This window comes from Lissotriton helveticus, chromosome 11 (genome assembly GCF_964261635.1).
Source record: "Lissotriton helveticus chromosome 11, aLisHel1.1, whole genome shotgun sequence".
Lineage (NCBI taxonomy): Eukaryota > Metazoa > Chordata > Amphibia > Caudata > Salamandridae > Lissotriton > Lissotriton helveticus.
In genome coordinates, this window is record NC_136072.1 from 370,848,964 (window position 1) to 370,864,623 (window position 15,660).

At 41.8% G+C, this 15,660-nt stretch overlaps 1 protein-coding gene across 2 annotated transcripts in view; it reads left to right on the forward strand.

Moving 5' to 3' along the window:
• The window catches only part of LOC144791150 (kyphoscoliosis peptidase-like), a 539,687-nt gene that overhangs the window by 179,911 nt on the left and 344,116 nt on the right, over positions 1-15,660 (forward strand). The window lies entirely within an intron of this gene.

Here is a 15,660-nt window from a genome sequence, read left to right on the forward strand (position 1 = left end):
ATCAGAAAATTTGCAATGAAAATACAGGCCGCTTGAATAATTATGCTTTTAGATTTTCGTAATGCAGGACCGGTGTGGTACTGGAACAAAGAAGGATTTTTGTTGTTTATTTAGATACATTTTTGTAGTATATTTGTGCTTGAGTTAAAAAAAAATCTACCTCTTATGGTTTTAAATAACTATATAATAAACTTGTTCATTAATTTGATAGAGCGCTTACCGCACTCTAAATTGTAAGGGTGCATATACTCATGGTTTAAACGCACTCACATATATCTTTATCGTTTGCAGTGTTTTATGCTTATTAAGATGCATTTATTCACTCTATATGAGTATTGAAATATAGTGTACACATTCAAGTAGGATTTTACATGTATTAGAGACCATTATAATTCCTGTATGCATAATGTGCAAGATGACATTATAACCATATAATGTAACTGTGTATCGTTTAAGTTGCATGCACTTTTGTCCCAGAAATACGGGTTGTTGTTGGTTTACAATCCTTGGTTGCTCAAGAAATAATTTAATGAATCCTTTTTGTGGGCCAGGACAGTATGTTCTCATCCTTCTGCAGGTGCAAGAATTCTACCTCGTTATTCTTAGTTCAAGGAGATACCCGGAATGTCTTTGAAGAAGTCTGGAAGGCGAGAAGGGAGGATGCCTCCGTACCTGGCCTATCTGAACCTCAAGGCCACTAGAAGACAAGAAGAACTTAATTAAAGCTTCTCTGGAAATCTACTAGAGAATATTACAAGTGAACAGTTCATCATGGGATACATTTGGGGGGGCGAACTTTGTCTTTTCGTATGATACACAGGGACAGAAAAAGAGACTTCTGCAATTTTTCGGAGGAGAAGGAGCATCTTAGAGCGAGCTCCATAGCCTTAACCTATCTGACCCATTTGACGTGAGTATTTCTTAGGAAGTCTACAAGTACTGACACCTTTGGGGTATGATATAAGGGAAATAGGCAGGACCCACATCATGCCTTTTATGCCAAATCAATTATATTCGTAGGTTTGGCTCTATATTGATTTATATGTACCTATATTCTCTGATATTAAGGTGTGTTTATATTCAATTATTTTTGGCCTTCAAATAAAATCCATAAACTGGAATTCGGAGTCTGTGGTCTTTTAACATGACTAAATTGTAAGAACATTTTTTAATTGTTTACTCCCCTCAACCACTTTCAGCAGGCAAATAAAAGACCACCTGTGCTGAATTTAGTAGGGAAGGCAAGGACTAAATTTAGCATAATCAAATGGTAGCAGAGAATGGTTTGCCTCTAGAGTGAGGGGAGAGTTAGGAATTTAGAGTAAAGGCGGAGGAAAATTAGGCTCTGGACTTAGAGGAGACGACGGCGAAAAAGAAGATTAATGGTGGTCGGCAGATGCTGATGGTGTGGCGGAAACAGTGGTAGCGTGAGTATGAAATTGTGTGGTGTGCTAGATTGCGGTGATGAATTAATTGTGTGATGTCTTGCGAAGTTGGAATGTAAGTCGAGTGATTGTGGGTTAATCGCTTTACTGGTCCGGACACGTGCCGGAAGTTTGGTGAGCGGATTCGAGAGGAGTCCAAGATCCCCGGATAGTTTTGTATATGTGATTGTCTGATCAAAAATTGTGGGTGTTGTGAAGCACTATTGGCAATTCACTTGTGATAGGGAACTTTGTGTGAATGCAGGAGTGATGTCGCGGTGGAAAACCTCAGGTACCAGGGGTAGACAGCGGCGATTGGGTGACCAACGCTGGTCGGGGGTCACAGCGGATGTTCTTGTAAGAGTGTTCTATCGATCTTTTAGCTGATAAACAATTACTTGTTTATGTAACTGTAAGTTATTTGGTTTAATAACTTTTGGAGATAGAGTTACTTGTGTACGAATGTGTGAGCGAGTGTACAAAGTGAAATTGTAAAGGAGGGTGAACCGCTGCATAGAGGGAGTTGTGACGTCAGTGCGAATCATGCTGCGATTGGTCGGTTGGTGTAACGCCGCGCTGGGATTGGTCGAAGTTTGTCTGAAGTTGAATATTGGTTTCTGGATTGCAATGATTGATTTTCACAATGAGATGTTTTAAGGTGTTGCATGATTTGTGTAGAGGCGACACAGGGGTGGTGACTCGGGTGGGAGAAGAAGCTCCACCGAAGGATACCCCAGCACATTTCAGTGCAACCAATGTAGGACCTAATACTATAGTGTGGCTGTAAAATTGGCATAAAATCACAGAGAAAGAGGGAGAATTGGCTTTCCCTCGTTATGGGTCATTTCGGATGGAGGGGCTGTACCAGCTGAGAGGAGTGATGTCTTCTCACAAACGTCTGCCTAGACTAACGCAATTTGAGGCATTAGATGCATGGATGAGAGCAGCAATGGCAAAGAGAAGAGAAGCTTCACAGGGAAGAATGAAGAAAGCAATGAAGGCATATCAGGATGCTAGGTGGGATGCACAATTGAAGACATGGAGAGTAGACACCAATGAAGGAGAATGCTTATATCCATTCAGGTTGCTAAAAGGAGGATCTGAAGGACAGAGTAAGACAGAGGATGACAATGATATAGATGATAGCTTTCAAGAAAGGCTGCTAGCAGAAGTTCCTTCACCTTATGACTCCAGGTCGGAGCCGGAGAAAACGCAGCAACCTGGGGAAGTTTTAGGAGTGGGTCGAATGGGTTCAGAGGAGCAGACAGCAGAAGTAAGAGGGAGAATGGCAGTGGCAATAAGAATTCCAGGAGGAGCTGGAGGGCCAGGATATGCAGACCCTGAGCACGACGGAGGTGCATGTACCATGTAGTTACCAGACTCTCTTACGGTACCAGTTACAATTGGACCTGTGGTTTCGATCTATAACCACAATGAGAGAGCAAGAGAAAGTCAACAGCAAACTAGAGGAGGGGAAGAGACTAAGTCTGGTGGCAGTCTTACAATGAGTGGAACAGGAGGGGCTCAGATGCCCCTGGAAACTAGTACTCCACTGCCAGCCACGGCTGATCCATCCAGAATGGACAGTGGGTCGGAACTAAGACAAACAGTAGCTTTGGCAAATTCTCGGTCAGACATCAGAATGTGGGTTTCACCAGTGAGGGAGTCAATGATACCAAGAGAGGAAATGGAGATGAGACGAGAGGCACCTAGAGTACTATTCGAACCACAGGGTTTGTGTGAAGGTAACCATTGGAGATATCAAAGTTGTGAGAGGGAAAGTCGGCAGTGTTGAGAATGGAGGAGAGTGCAGGTCTAAGGAGGGCACAAAGTTATGGCAGGGGAGAAACAGGAAGTTAGAGGGGTCAGAGAATCATACAGGTGGCAATGAAGGCACCATTGTTCGATGTGGTACGATTGAAAGTTGAAATTGATGAAGTGATAGAAGGAAATCTGCCATTGGACAGGATTGAAACATATGACTCAAGCGAGTTGCTATTCGTAGCTAAGGATGTTACTAAAAAGTCAAAGTGAGCTCATGAAGCATGGGTACAGTTAACACGAAGGTATGAGGTGGATTTGACCAAGACGACATTGATGCAGGGAAGCTGCAGTTTGAACTATACTGATCAAGACTTGGCAGAAAAGCGAACAACAGGATTAAAGGCACAAATTAGAGATTTAATCATAGCAATGCGACCATGGAGAGAGTTAGATAAATGGGAAGAAAGGGGGCCAAAAAAGAAAAGTGCCAAGAAAGTGATAGGAGATACTCCGCCTCCGGGTGGAGGGATGGGAGCTGCAGGGAATTACCCTCTGAGAGAAGTACAAAATGGATTGATTTGAATACCTTGTTTGATATAGTGGTTCCAAGTGATCTATGGACGACATGTAAGGTTGCCATTGATTGGCGTGCTGCAGAACCGGCTAGAGATGCAGTGACTAATGGTCCTTCGGCTGAGGCAATAAAGAACTATGAACAGGTGATTAAGTGGTTGTAGTCTAAAGTGGCCAGCAGACTGTTGATTGGCTTAAAATCGATCGTACTACACAAGATCCTGAAGAATCGGTACATGATTATTATGATAGACTTTAAGTGGCCTTTAAACCACACAGTGGAGTGGATACCGTTGAGCCAAAATATATAGGACAGTTTGTTTCGAAGTTTGTGTTAGGATTGAGGTCTGATATCAGTTTGATGATACAGCACCACTTGATATGCTGGCAGAACAAATCTGTCGACGAAATCTTGCGTCATGCACAATACTGCAGTGAACAGGCGGAGGCAGCTCAAAATAAAACAAAGGAGAAATTAATGTTGGTACAGTTGAAGAATGCAGAGAGACCTGATTTGGTGCAAGGGGTTAGAGGAGTGATAGGAAGAGGAAGTGGTAGAGGAATGAACCAACAGACGGTATCAGAACCAGGTCAGGGAAGAGGAAGGGGTACGGATGTCGGTGTGGGAAGTGATTGGGTAGCAAGTCAGAAAAAGTCACAGCGTGTCACTATTGTCATAAACTCCGGCATTGGAAGCGCTAGGGTCGATTGAATCCAGCCACTCAAATGCAATATGAGGGAGAGGGACAGATGTCAGAAGGTGTGAATACTGTGACAAGACCCAGATCCATTTATGGGGGAGGTTGTGAGTCCCAAATGCAGATACGTCAGCCTCCAAGAATACCCATGTGTAATCAGGTATATCATCAGATGCCTTACTTTGAGATACAAGACAGATTATATCAAATACAAGGTCATAATGAGTGTCAGAGGGGGGTGCAGGGAGAATGCACTTTGGGTGCTCCCCTGGAAGTGGATCAAATTGGACCGTTCGTAGATGCAGAGGTGAATGAAAATCCTGTTAACTTTTGTTAGACACTGGAGCTTAAAATCAATCCTACTACACAAGATCCAAAAGAATCAGTACATGACTATTATGGGAGACTTTAAGCGGCCTTTAAACCACACAGTGGATTGGATACCGTTGAGCCAAAAGATATGTGACAGTTTCTTTCGAAATTTGTGTTAGGATTGAGGTCTGATATCAGTTTGATGATACAGCACCACTTGATATGTTGGCAGAACAAATCTGTTGACAAAATCTTGCGTTATGCAAAATACTGCAGTGAACAGGCGGAGGCAGCTCAAAAGAAAACAAAGGAGAAATTAATGTTGGTACAGTTGAAGAATGCTGAGAGGCCTGATTGGGCCTGATTTGTGCCCCTTACCTGTCCTGCAACCCGCGCCAAACCTCTGAGGTCCCTGCAGTTCACAGTTTATCCAGGTCCCCGTCTCCTGCAGTCTCCCTCCTTCTGCCCCCTTCTAGCAGTGGTTTCTATCCAGTACAGCCTCCTTACAGCACCAACCGGCCTCTATCGGCTCCCCACAGATCGCAGTGCTACAAGGCACTAGACACGAAATGGACACAACTGGCGAGCAAATGGGGACACACGATGAGAAGACAAACTTATTAATTTTACGAGGACCTCCGATCCAGTATGCCAACATTTATTGTTTCCCACAGCTGGTTCATTCCTTCTCCTGGGCCCACACAACAAACAAGATAAGGCGCCCACTGAAGTGGCAAACTCAGGCTGAATTTCATAATGTTTTTGAAAGTGAAACCACACGCAATACGAAAAGAAGTGCTACTCAGTCGCGGCCGGAACAGCGGCACTACGGGTGGGTGGGGGCAAGAGGAGGTGGAAATGGGGTTGTCGCTGGGGGATGGGGGAGGCGGGAGGGGTTTAATTAAATGAAAATATAAAATTAAACTTACTCTACTTCTGGATGGGTCCGAGTCCGACTCCCGCCGTCCTGCACCAATTCCTGCACCTCTCCTCGTCATCTGGAAAGGCAGCTTCCCTCCCTCCCCTCCGCCAATCACAATGCTGCAATGGCGAAGAAGCAGAAACATAAAATGGTAGTTTTACCATTTTATGTTTCTGCTTCTCGCACTGCGAGAAAGTAGTGGGGCGACGCCTAAACGCCACTTTGGAGGAGCTGCCACTGCTATGCTGTGCCCAACACAACCCTTTAAGAGCTCAACTCTGAGTCCTAGGCATAGCGAGCAGTACAAAGCTTCTCAGTGGGTGTAGAGCAACATCAGAACTCAACAGTGTAATAAATCGAGTGTTCAGTCCAAGTTTTATCTTTGTAAAAGATAAGTACCTAAATGCACTGTTAAAGACAATACTACACGCTACAAAAGATAAGCTATTGTGACTTCCTCTCTTGAGGGGAATACTTGCCGGCCACAGGAGTGCCCCTGTTCTGCTCTGGTCTTCTTGGGTAATGGTGCATCGGCTGGAGGGCTAGTCCTGTGGGTCTCGACAGGACCTCCTTTACTTAGACTCATTAGTTAGTCAGAGACTTAACTGGGCAGAGCTCACAAGACTGAGGAAGTGATGCAGTGTGCGTTTGGGCTCTAGTCCAGGTGGCGACTGTTGGACTGCTTTTAGGCATGTCACAGTTCAATGGCGGTGGCATAGTATATTTAGCCGCTCTTCTGCTCAATGTCTCTGACACACACCATCACTTGCATAACTGTGTGGGTCAGAATAGTCCTCCCCTTAGGTGTGTGCACCTTCAACTTGAAACCACAAGAGTTTCTTTTCTTCTTTTTGTCCCAAATAAATATGTTTTCAGTTTTCAAAATAATTCATGGATGCTTATTCTTCTTTTCAACAACACATTTTTTATTGTTCAAAAATTGGGTGCTCTTCCTGGCACTTATCTTTGCTTAATTCAGTAAATTAACGGTCTTTATATAACCCAATGCATTTTGGGTCGAATGAGACCCTTCCTCTGGAGTCTGAAAGGTAAATCTATGATAAGCACAGATCAGTATAATCCATATATTGTGCAGTCTTTATATTTTACAAACGCATAAAGCATTATGAATAGTAATCATAGGTAACACAATGTTATTGTCATGTTTATCAATTAGTAAAAGCCAAATGATACAACAAAACTAATTTTGAATAACTCATAACAATCTCCTGGCGCTTGTTGACTGTTAATCAATGGTGTAACATGACAAAATGCCCGAATTCTATAAACTCCATCTCCAAAGATAATTACGCAAAAAATACGTAATTTGTGTTCAAACATTGACAGTTACAGTTAAATTAACCGTGTGATCTTAATGATAAAGTACCCAGTAAACCACGCTGCGTACAGCGTGGGAGACTGGGAAGATGCTTGCTTGGTTATTGAAAAAGCCGGAAGCTCTTAATGCGAACAGCGCGTGTGTATAAAGACGGTTACAAAGAGACTTCAGGAGATACAATGTAGCTGTTATCCGAACAGTCGGCAAGCTTAATAAATCAAAGCGCGCACTTTTAAAGTCTAAAAGAAAAGCATCGCAACCTAAAGCAATTCAAAAAAGTCGATTTTCAAAAAACGACACTTACTTCAAAGACCGAGAGAACGTTCTCGGCGAGCGTCTTTCAGCCAGCAGTAGCTCGCACAACTTAGTGACGTCATAGGTTGCATTACCCAGAACCTTGTCTCTTAAAGGTGCCATAGTCTAATTGCAATGTGTGCATTGGAGAAAAACTACATTAACCATGATGCTACTTAAAATGCTAAAGATCTTCTGTAATGAAGCGCGTGTTAATACAATTTTGTAATCTAATGTACCAAATGAAATATGGTCAGATAAATAAACACATTTGGTTTGTTAAACAAATAGTCAGCATGAAAAACATAACAAACTTAAATAAAGTGTAACCTGTCTGTTGAAATTAAAGCTTGGTGGTGGTATGTGCCACTCTTTTATTATGTGAAACCTATTAACCAGTACATGCATGTAAAGCGTGCATAATATTCACATTATAGAAAACATGGCAGTTCAATACGGTTGTTCATTCGGGTAGGTTGATAAGAATGTAATTTTTTGATCCAAAAATATTCAGCTCCTAGTAATTGTTTTTGTTGGTCCATGTCAACCCGAGGTTGTACTACCTCAAGGATGGTAAATCTTAGTTGAGAAATTTGATGATTAACTTCCAACCAATGTGATGCTACTGTGGATTTAAATTTTTTTAGGCGAATATTACTTTTATGTTCGGTAATGCAAATTTTTATTTTCCTTTCGGTGAGGCCAACATATACCTTCCCACACAGGCATTTGATCACATAAATAACGTTCTTAGTGTCGCACGTACTTGTATATTTAAGTGCTATTTTTGAACCTTTCATTGGATGTAGGAATTCATTACCAACCATCACGTTGTTACAGTGTGTACAGTTATTGCATCTTTGCATGCCTTTAAATTTCTGTGGTTTAACCTGATTTCTTTCTTCTTTAGATAGTAACTCTTTAATGTTATTTCCTCTTTTAAAGGCGAATGGGATTTTCTCATCAAATAGATTATTTAAATCAGTATCAATGTGGATTAAACTCTAGTGTTTTGTCATGATCTCTCTAATTCTCTTGGCTTGCGTTGAATATTTCAAGATGCAGATGGTTGCTTTCTTCTTTTCAATGTTTGATCCACCAAGTAAAGATTCTCTACTTATAGTGTTTACACGTTTTATTGATGACTCCACTATTTCTTTAGGGTAACCTCTTTGGATGTATTTCTTTGCAAACAGTTCAATGGTTTTTTCCGCTTCTTCAGGATTAGATGTGATGTGTTTTAATCTGATAAACTGTGAGAATGGTAGGTGATGTTTAAGTGATTCTTGATGGAAACTTTGATAATGTATGCAATTGTTTCGGTCTGTTGTTTTGGTGAAAACATTAGTTTTTATGGTACTATTTTCAATGATGATCATAACATCCAAAAAGGATATTTGATTTTTGTCAATGTGGTGAGTGAATTTTATGTGCTCAATACAGGAGTTCAATTGTATTATGTTGTCTTCAAGAGTTTGATGGTTCCCTTTCCAAAGAATGAATATATCATCTATTTATCGTTTGAAGATAACAAGATTTTCACTCCATTTAGGGTTCCGCAAAATGTAATCAAATTTGAATTTCGCCATATAGGTATTTGCGTAGGATAGAGCCCCCGCAAACCCCATAGATGTTCCATTGCATTGGACGTAGAAATTATTTTTCCATTGGAAATAGCTGTGATACAGAGCATAATGCATCAGTTCCATGAGAAATGTCTTATTGGCTCCTTCACATTAATTTCTCAATAGACTCCATTCTAAGGCTTCCAGACCTTCCTTGTGAGTCAAAGTCAAAGTCAAAATATATGTTTATTGTGACCATAGTCTTTAAACAATGCAGTGAACATAACGCGGTATGGAGTATGCACCATAAATTCATACACTTATTTATAAAAACTTATCCATTAAAAGATCATCCACACCATTATCTAAAGTACAAAAAGTCTATAAAATTTACAATTATATTAAAACTTGTTTTGTATATTAAAACCTATTCACATTCTTACTACACCAAACAATTTCATTCCACTAAAATTCATGCAGTACTACATGTTATTCTTTGGCTCTCGATGCGCTCAGGGCCACCTTTATAAATTTCCCAAGGGCAATTACAATATCGATATAGGGGATTTCTGTTAGAAGGCTGGCCGCCTGCGACCTTGTCTTTACTTCATATTTTATAAAAACTGGGCGCAGCCAAAATTTCCTATGTTCTAGGAGTGTCAGACAATCTAACAGAATATGCAACAGGTCTACCTTAGTTCCCAAATTACACCTGCAGCGACCTTCCTGATCTAACATTCTTGTTTTATGGTCTCTGCTTATTAGCCATGGGTTGATCCCAATTCGCAGCCTCAGGATCTCTTGCCTGAGTCCGCGATTGGGTAATCTATCAAGGTAGGGGAACCAGTTTTCATGGGACCAAGCATTTAGCATATGCGCCACTGATTTTTTCTTTGTTAAGTAGCTTATATCATGCAATTTGGAAACTTCTTTCCCCCTTTGCTTCAAATCACTTTTGGTACTAGGGATTTGATATGTTCCCATGTCCAAATCGATCTCTAATGAGTTACAGATTCCCTTCAATTTTTCCCTACTGGCCTTCGCCCATTTTAGCTCGCTTTTCTGGATTTCTTTGCGACACCAGTATGCTACTTTTTTGCTTTCAGGGTCTTCTAATCTTTTCCAGAATCTGATCACAGCCATCTGGGGTAGTATCACCCAAGACTTTGTGCCTATTTCTGTTCTGATGGCTTGTATCATAGCAGATTGGGGAAGTGATAGTAGCCTTTTTATGCAATTCCCCTCTATCACGTCCCAAGATCCCTTACCGCTCAAATAAAGGATCTCTGCGCCATATAAGACTTGGGGGGGGATCATTGCTTCAAAAGCTCTAAGCATTGGTTGGTGTGACATCTCACCATAGTCCCCTTGTGAGGGATGTTTGTGTATAATGTGGTCACATCAACAGTACATAACCACCAGACATCCATGTTTTGGTGTTCAATGGATTTTAAAATATGCAAAAATGCTGTAGTGTCTTTTATTTTATGTAAGTCTCCCACTCTTGTACAATTGGTTGCAAAAAAAAGTCAATGTATTGACAGACCGGTTCTAATATTGACCCACATGCCGCCACTATGGGCCTAAATGGAGGTTTTTGTAGATTTTTATGAGATTTTGTGAGCATGTATATGTGCCGGGCGACGAGAAAATTTCTTGTCCAAAAATGTTAATGTTTTCTCCGAAATCCATTTCATGTCCAATACTTGATGTAGAATTTTTCTTAGAACATCTTGGAAAATATTTGTGAGATCGTGATACAATTTCATGTATTCTTTCTGATCTTCAAAGAAGCCGTAAGAAGCCGTGAGACGCCAACAGCCATCTTCTGTTTGGGCGTCTCTGTTCTCTACAAGCCGCCGTAGCTAGATCGTTTGACATATCGTTGAATAAGCCGTTAGACGCCAACAGTTATCTTCTGTTTAGACGTCGATGTATTGGACAAGCGGCCGTAACTAGACCCGTGTACCCTGAATCAGTTATCTTGGAAGCTTACCGAAAAATACGACATGTATCTTTACCGCGCAAGCTCCGCTACCCATACGGCTTTATTTTGACCCGTGTATATTGAGTCCTTTACCTTGGGATCTTTCCGAACACTACGGCAGTAATCGTGACCGCACCACTTCCAATGTGCGCGGCGTTGCATTTTATCTCGAGCACGTCGAGTAGTCATTCTTTTCCTTGTGGGAAATTGTCTCTAGCCCTATTTTGATACTACGTGTGCAGCATCTTAAAGCACGTTCCATTGGGATACATATGAATGGTCATTTTACATTCGCTTGTTTGAATACTCTAGTCTCCAAAAAGAATTGTTTGTGGCTCCTGAAGAAGGCGTTCTTCTATTGCCGAAACGCGCGTCGACTAAATCAATTGCCACTTTGTGTATTAATTAAGTGTTTTTTAATTGAATGATTAAATCATTTGCCACTCTGTGTATTAATTAAGTGGTTTTTAATTGAATTTTTGTTAATTTGTTGTTTCATATAATAATGGTTTTAAATTCACTGTATATTTACTAGTATGTATTATGTTGTATATGACTTATGATTGTAATATGAATGTTTATTAAAATACAATATAGGTTTATAATAGAGTGTATTTTTTTTCATGTCCCTTTTTTGCAACCTTGAGTCCTATGCTGTTGTTGTGATTGCCTAGGATTGTAATATACAAACTTCCCTCTGATCTTCTACATGTGTTGTTACACTTTTTTCATAAAATGTGGTATCCAGCACAACTAATGATCCCCCTTTGTCAGCTTTTTGAAAAGTGATATCCTTGTTATTAGTCAAATTCCCTAATGTACTCCAATCATTTTTAGAAAAGTTACCACGTGTATGTGTGTCAAATTGAATTATTTTAATCTCAGATTGTACCATTCTTTCAAAAGAGTTGATAGTTTTATAAGAGATGGGTGGACAGAATGTGCTTTTCTCTTTAAATATTTTGGGGGTCATTAGGATGGCTGGCGGACTTTGCCCGCCCGCCATCCTCGTGCAAAACGGGACCGCCCGCCATAGGAGCGGCGGTCCCGCCTTGAGCATTAGGATGCACCCGCCACACAGGCGGGCGCATCCTGTATTTTTACCATTGCGGCGGGCGGTGCAGAAAGCGCCGTCCGCCGCAATGGTAAAAATGCACGTTGTGCATTTCAAAGCACAACATGACAGGCACCGCGCGGTGCCTGCCATGTTGCACTTTGAAATGCGGTGGGGGTACCATAGGTACCCCCCATGTGCACCCCCCACCCCCCCAGACTCCCAGGGGGCCTGCAACGGGCCCCGCAGGGAGTCTCCGCATGCGCGCCAAAAAGCGGCGGACGGTCTTTCCGTTCGCCGAGGTCCCCCCGCCATCCTAATATGGCGGGGGGGTTTTTAGTGCAACGATGTCGAGCGGATTGCCCCTTCCAGGCTGGCGGTGGCTATCGCCAGCCTGGCGGGGGCAATCCGCCCGACATCGTAATGGGCCCCTCTGTATTCATCTGGTGCTGGTTCTGAAGACATCAAGGATGGTTGCATTGTGTAAAAAAATATCTTAATCTCAATGTTCATATGAACTTAAATATTGCGATTTCTGTTTCTCCCAAAGTGCTTTTTTGTGTGGGGACGAAAGATGTACCTTTATTTAACAATTTTTCTTGAGCTGGAGTAAGATTGACACTGGAGATGTTGATTACTAAACTGTCTTTGTTTGGCTCCTGGTTGTTCCTCTTTCTATTTCTTCTGCAGTTTCTTTGGCTCCTTCTGGTTTTTCGATTGATGAGGCATTGTTTTCTGTGGGACTCGTGGATAAAAAAGAAGCTTTTGCTGCTTTTGTTGACTGTGGATGCTTGCTTTTTTGTGAAGTGCTTGGTTGCACACTTAGGGCAGCCCTATTTTGAGCTATGTCTGTCTCTGAAACAACACTTTCTTGTGATGAACTGTCTTCATTGCCTGAAAGACGCCCGCCGAGAACGTTCTATCGGTCTTTGAAGTAAGTGTTGTTCTTTGAAAATCGACTTTATTGAATTGCTTTAGCTTGCGATACTTTTCTTTTAGACTTTAAAAGTGCGCATTTTGATGTATTAAGCTTGCCGACTGTTCGGATAACAGCTACATTGTATCTCCTGAAGTATCTCTTTGTAACCGTCTTTATACACACGCTGTTCGTATTAAGAGCTTCCGGCTTTTTCAATAACCGAGCAAACATCTCCCAGTCTCCCACGCTGTACACAGCATGGTTTACTGGGTACTTTATCATTAAGATCACACCGTTAATTTAACTGTAACTGTCAATGTTTGAACACGAATTACGTGTTTTTTGCGTAATTATCTTTCGAGATGGAGTTTATAGAATTCGGGCATTTTGCCATGTTACGCCATTGATTAACAGTCAACATGCGCCAGGAGATTGTTATGAGTTATTCAAAATTAGTTTTGCTGTATCATTTGGTTTTTACTAATTGATAAACATGACAATAACATTGTGGTACCTATGGTTACTATTCATAATGCTTTATGTGTTTGTTAAAATATAAAGACTGCACAATATATGGATTATACTGATCTGTGCTTCTCATATATTTACTTTTCAGACCCCTGAGGAAGGGTCTCATTCGACCCAAAACGCATTGGGTTATATAAAGACCGTTAATTTACTGAATTAAGCAAAGATAGGTGCCAGGAAGAGCACCCAATTTTTGAACAATAAAGAATTCGGGGTTGAAAAGGAGAATAAGCATCCATGAATTATTTTGAAAACTGAAAACATATTTATTTGGGACAAAAAGAAGAAAATAAACTCTTGTGGATTCAAGTTGAAGGTGAACACACCTAAGGGAAGGACTATTCCGACCCACACAGTAATAGATTTAATGCAGGCGCTGCCAGACACGGTGTAACAGGTGATGTAGCACAGCATCTAAAACAAGGAATAAGTTGGAATACGTGAGTGCACTAAGAAAACTCTGTATGCAGACACACCATCACTTGGGCACACAGTGGTCAAGTACCTCGAGACAGCAGCTCTACTCATAGTGGCTTAGTCCACTCTGGCACACGTTGGGCATGTACTAGTGACTAGTCACCATGAAGTCCATTCTGAGACTTGGACAGTGCTACAGGTATGGCAAAAGTCTTTTCTTCAGTGTCACACACTGGGCACACTTAAGACAAGTGCCACGGCTGCAATGGTATTGAGCAACTTGGGCGAATTCTAGGGCCAGAGCAGACAGTTTCATTGGGCAGTCCTCTCTGGCACACTTCAGCAGTGCTGCAGATCATCTGTTTTAGCAAAGGCGACCTGTTCAGAGACAAGGAGCATGCCAGACACCAAGTTGGGAGTCTGTGTTAGATAGACCCCCAGAGCACCAGGGTCGAATGCTCTTATATGCTCTGGTAGTTAACTCTTTCTGCAGGGTTGGCTCACTACTCCATTCTCCTTCCAGGCAGGTATTAGCTCTTTAAGGAAGCAGACAAGGAGATCGATCTTCTCCCTGATCAAGCTCCACATGGAATCCCCTTACCTCTAGAAAACTTGCTGTTAGGCAGACTCCAGCTCTGGTTGCACTGTAGTTCCAGAGTATACTCTGGGAGCACTCTCTCCTTGGACAGAGAAATTGCAAATGGAACAACACATGGGTCAACCACTCCAGCAGGTACAGCAAATGAGGATGTGTATTCTCTATTTTCACATTCAGACCTGGTTTGCGTTGGTTCTGTTTTCGTGTGTCCTTCTAAGGCTCACAAGGTGTAGGATTCACACGTCATCCATACTGGTAGGCATTTTTTCAGAGTGCTTGGTCTGGAGATTCACACATTCAGGATTCAGAACATAACACAGTGGTTAGGGTTGATATAAATAATAAAAATTCCCTTTTTTTTAGCAACCTGAGGTTAATGAAAGTCTGGGAAAAAGGCATACCTCTCTAACCTGTACCATGCAGTTTGCATGCAGCTCTTTGATGGCAGTTCATAAGTTACAATCATAATCTAGCTCACTGTGCTAGATTATGATTGTAACTTATGAACTGCACAGTAACAAATATTATATGTGACAAAAGCAGTAGCCCACTAAAATATGGCCATAAAATACTGTTCTTTGATATGCATGATGCATATTTTTTGCAATGGGCATATTATCCCCTGTGCTACCTTAGACGAGCCAGATCTGCCCCTACACAAAACTCCCATCTCACTCCAGAAGGTACATTAACCCGTTACCTGCGCTGAACGTTCCGCACTAGTGCGGAACGTTCTATTGCGCGGGCGGGGCCGCGACTTCCAACGGACGTTCGCAGCACTACCGAGGTAGTGCACGCGACGTCCGTTAGACGTTGCCAGCAGCAATGGGGTTAATCACCAGAGTTATCTTGACACTTTTATTGTTGCCCAAAAACGGCTGGATATACAAGTACTTTGCAGTGGTTTTAAAACTGCTGCGCTGCTACAAAACCGGCTTCCACTAACAAAACCGGCCCCCATCACCTTCCAGTCTTCTGTTGAATTGCCTGATGCCTGGTACAGCAACTCTGGCCTTGAAAGGGTGACCTCTTCTAGATGGCTCTCACACTCTGAACAACAAGAAAGTTAATACTACTGTTCACCAACCATCTACCAAATGGCAGTATTCAAGAAGGGTTATCAACAGCCCTCTGCAACAAAAGTACTTTAACAAATTACTAAGGAGATGCTTGTCCGCTCCTTACGCACTTCAATGTCTAGGTCCCCTGCCTCCAATCTCCGGAATGCCAACAATGCTCTTTTACTATCTGGTAAGTGGCCTCACC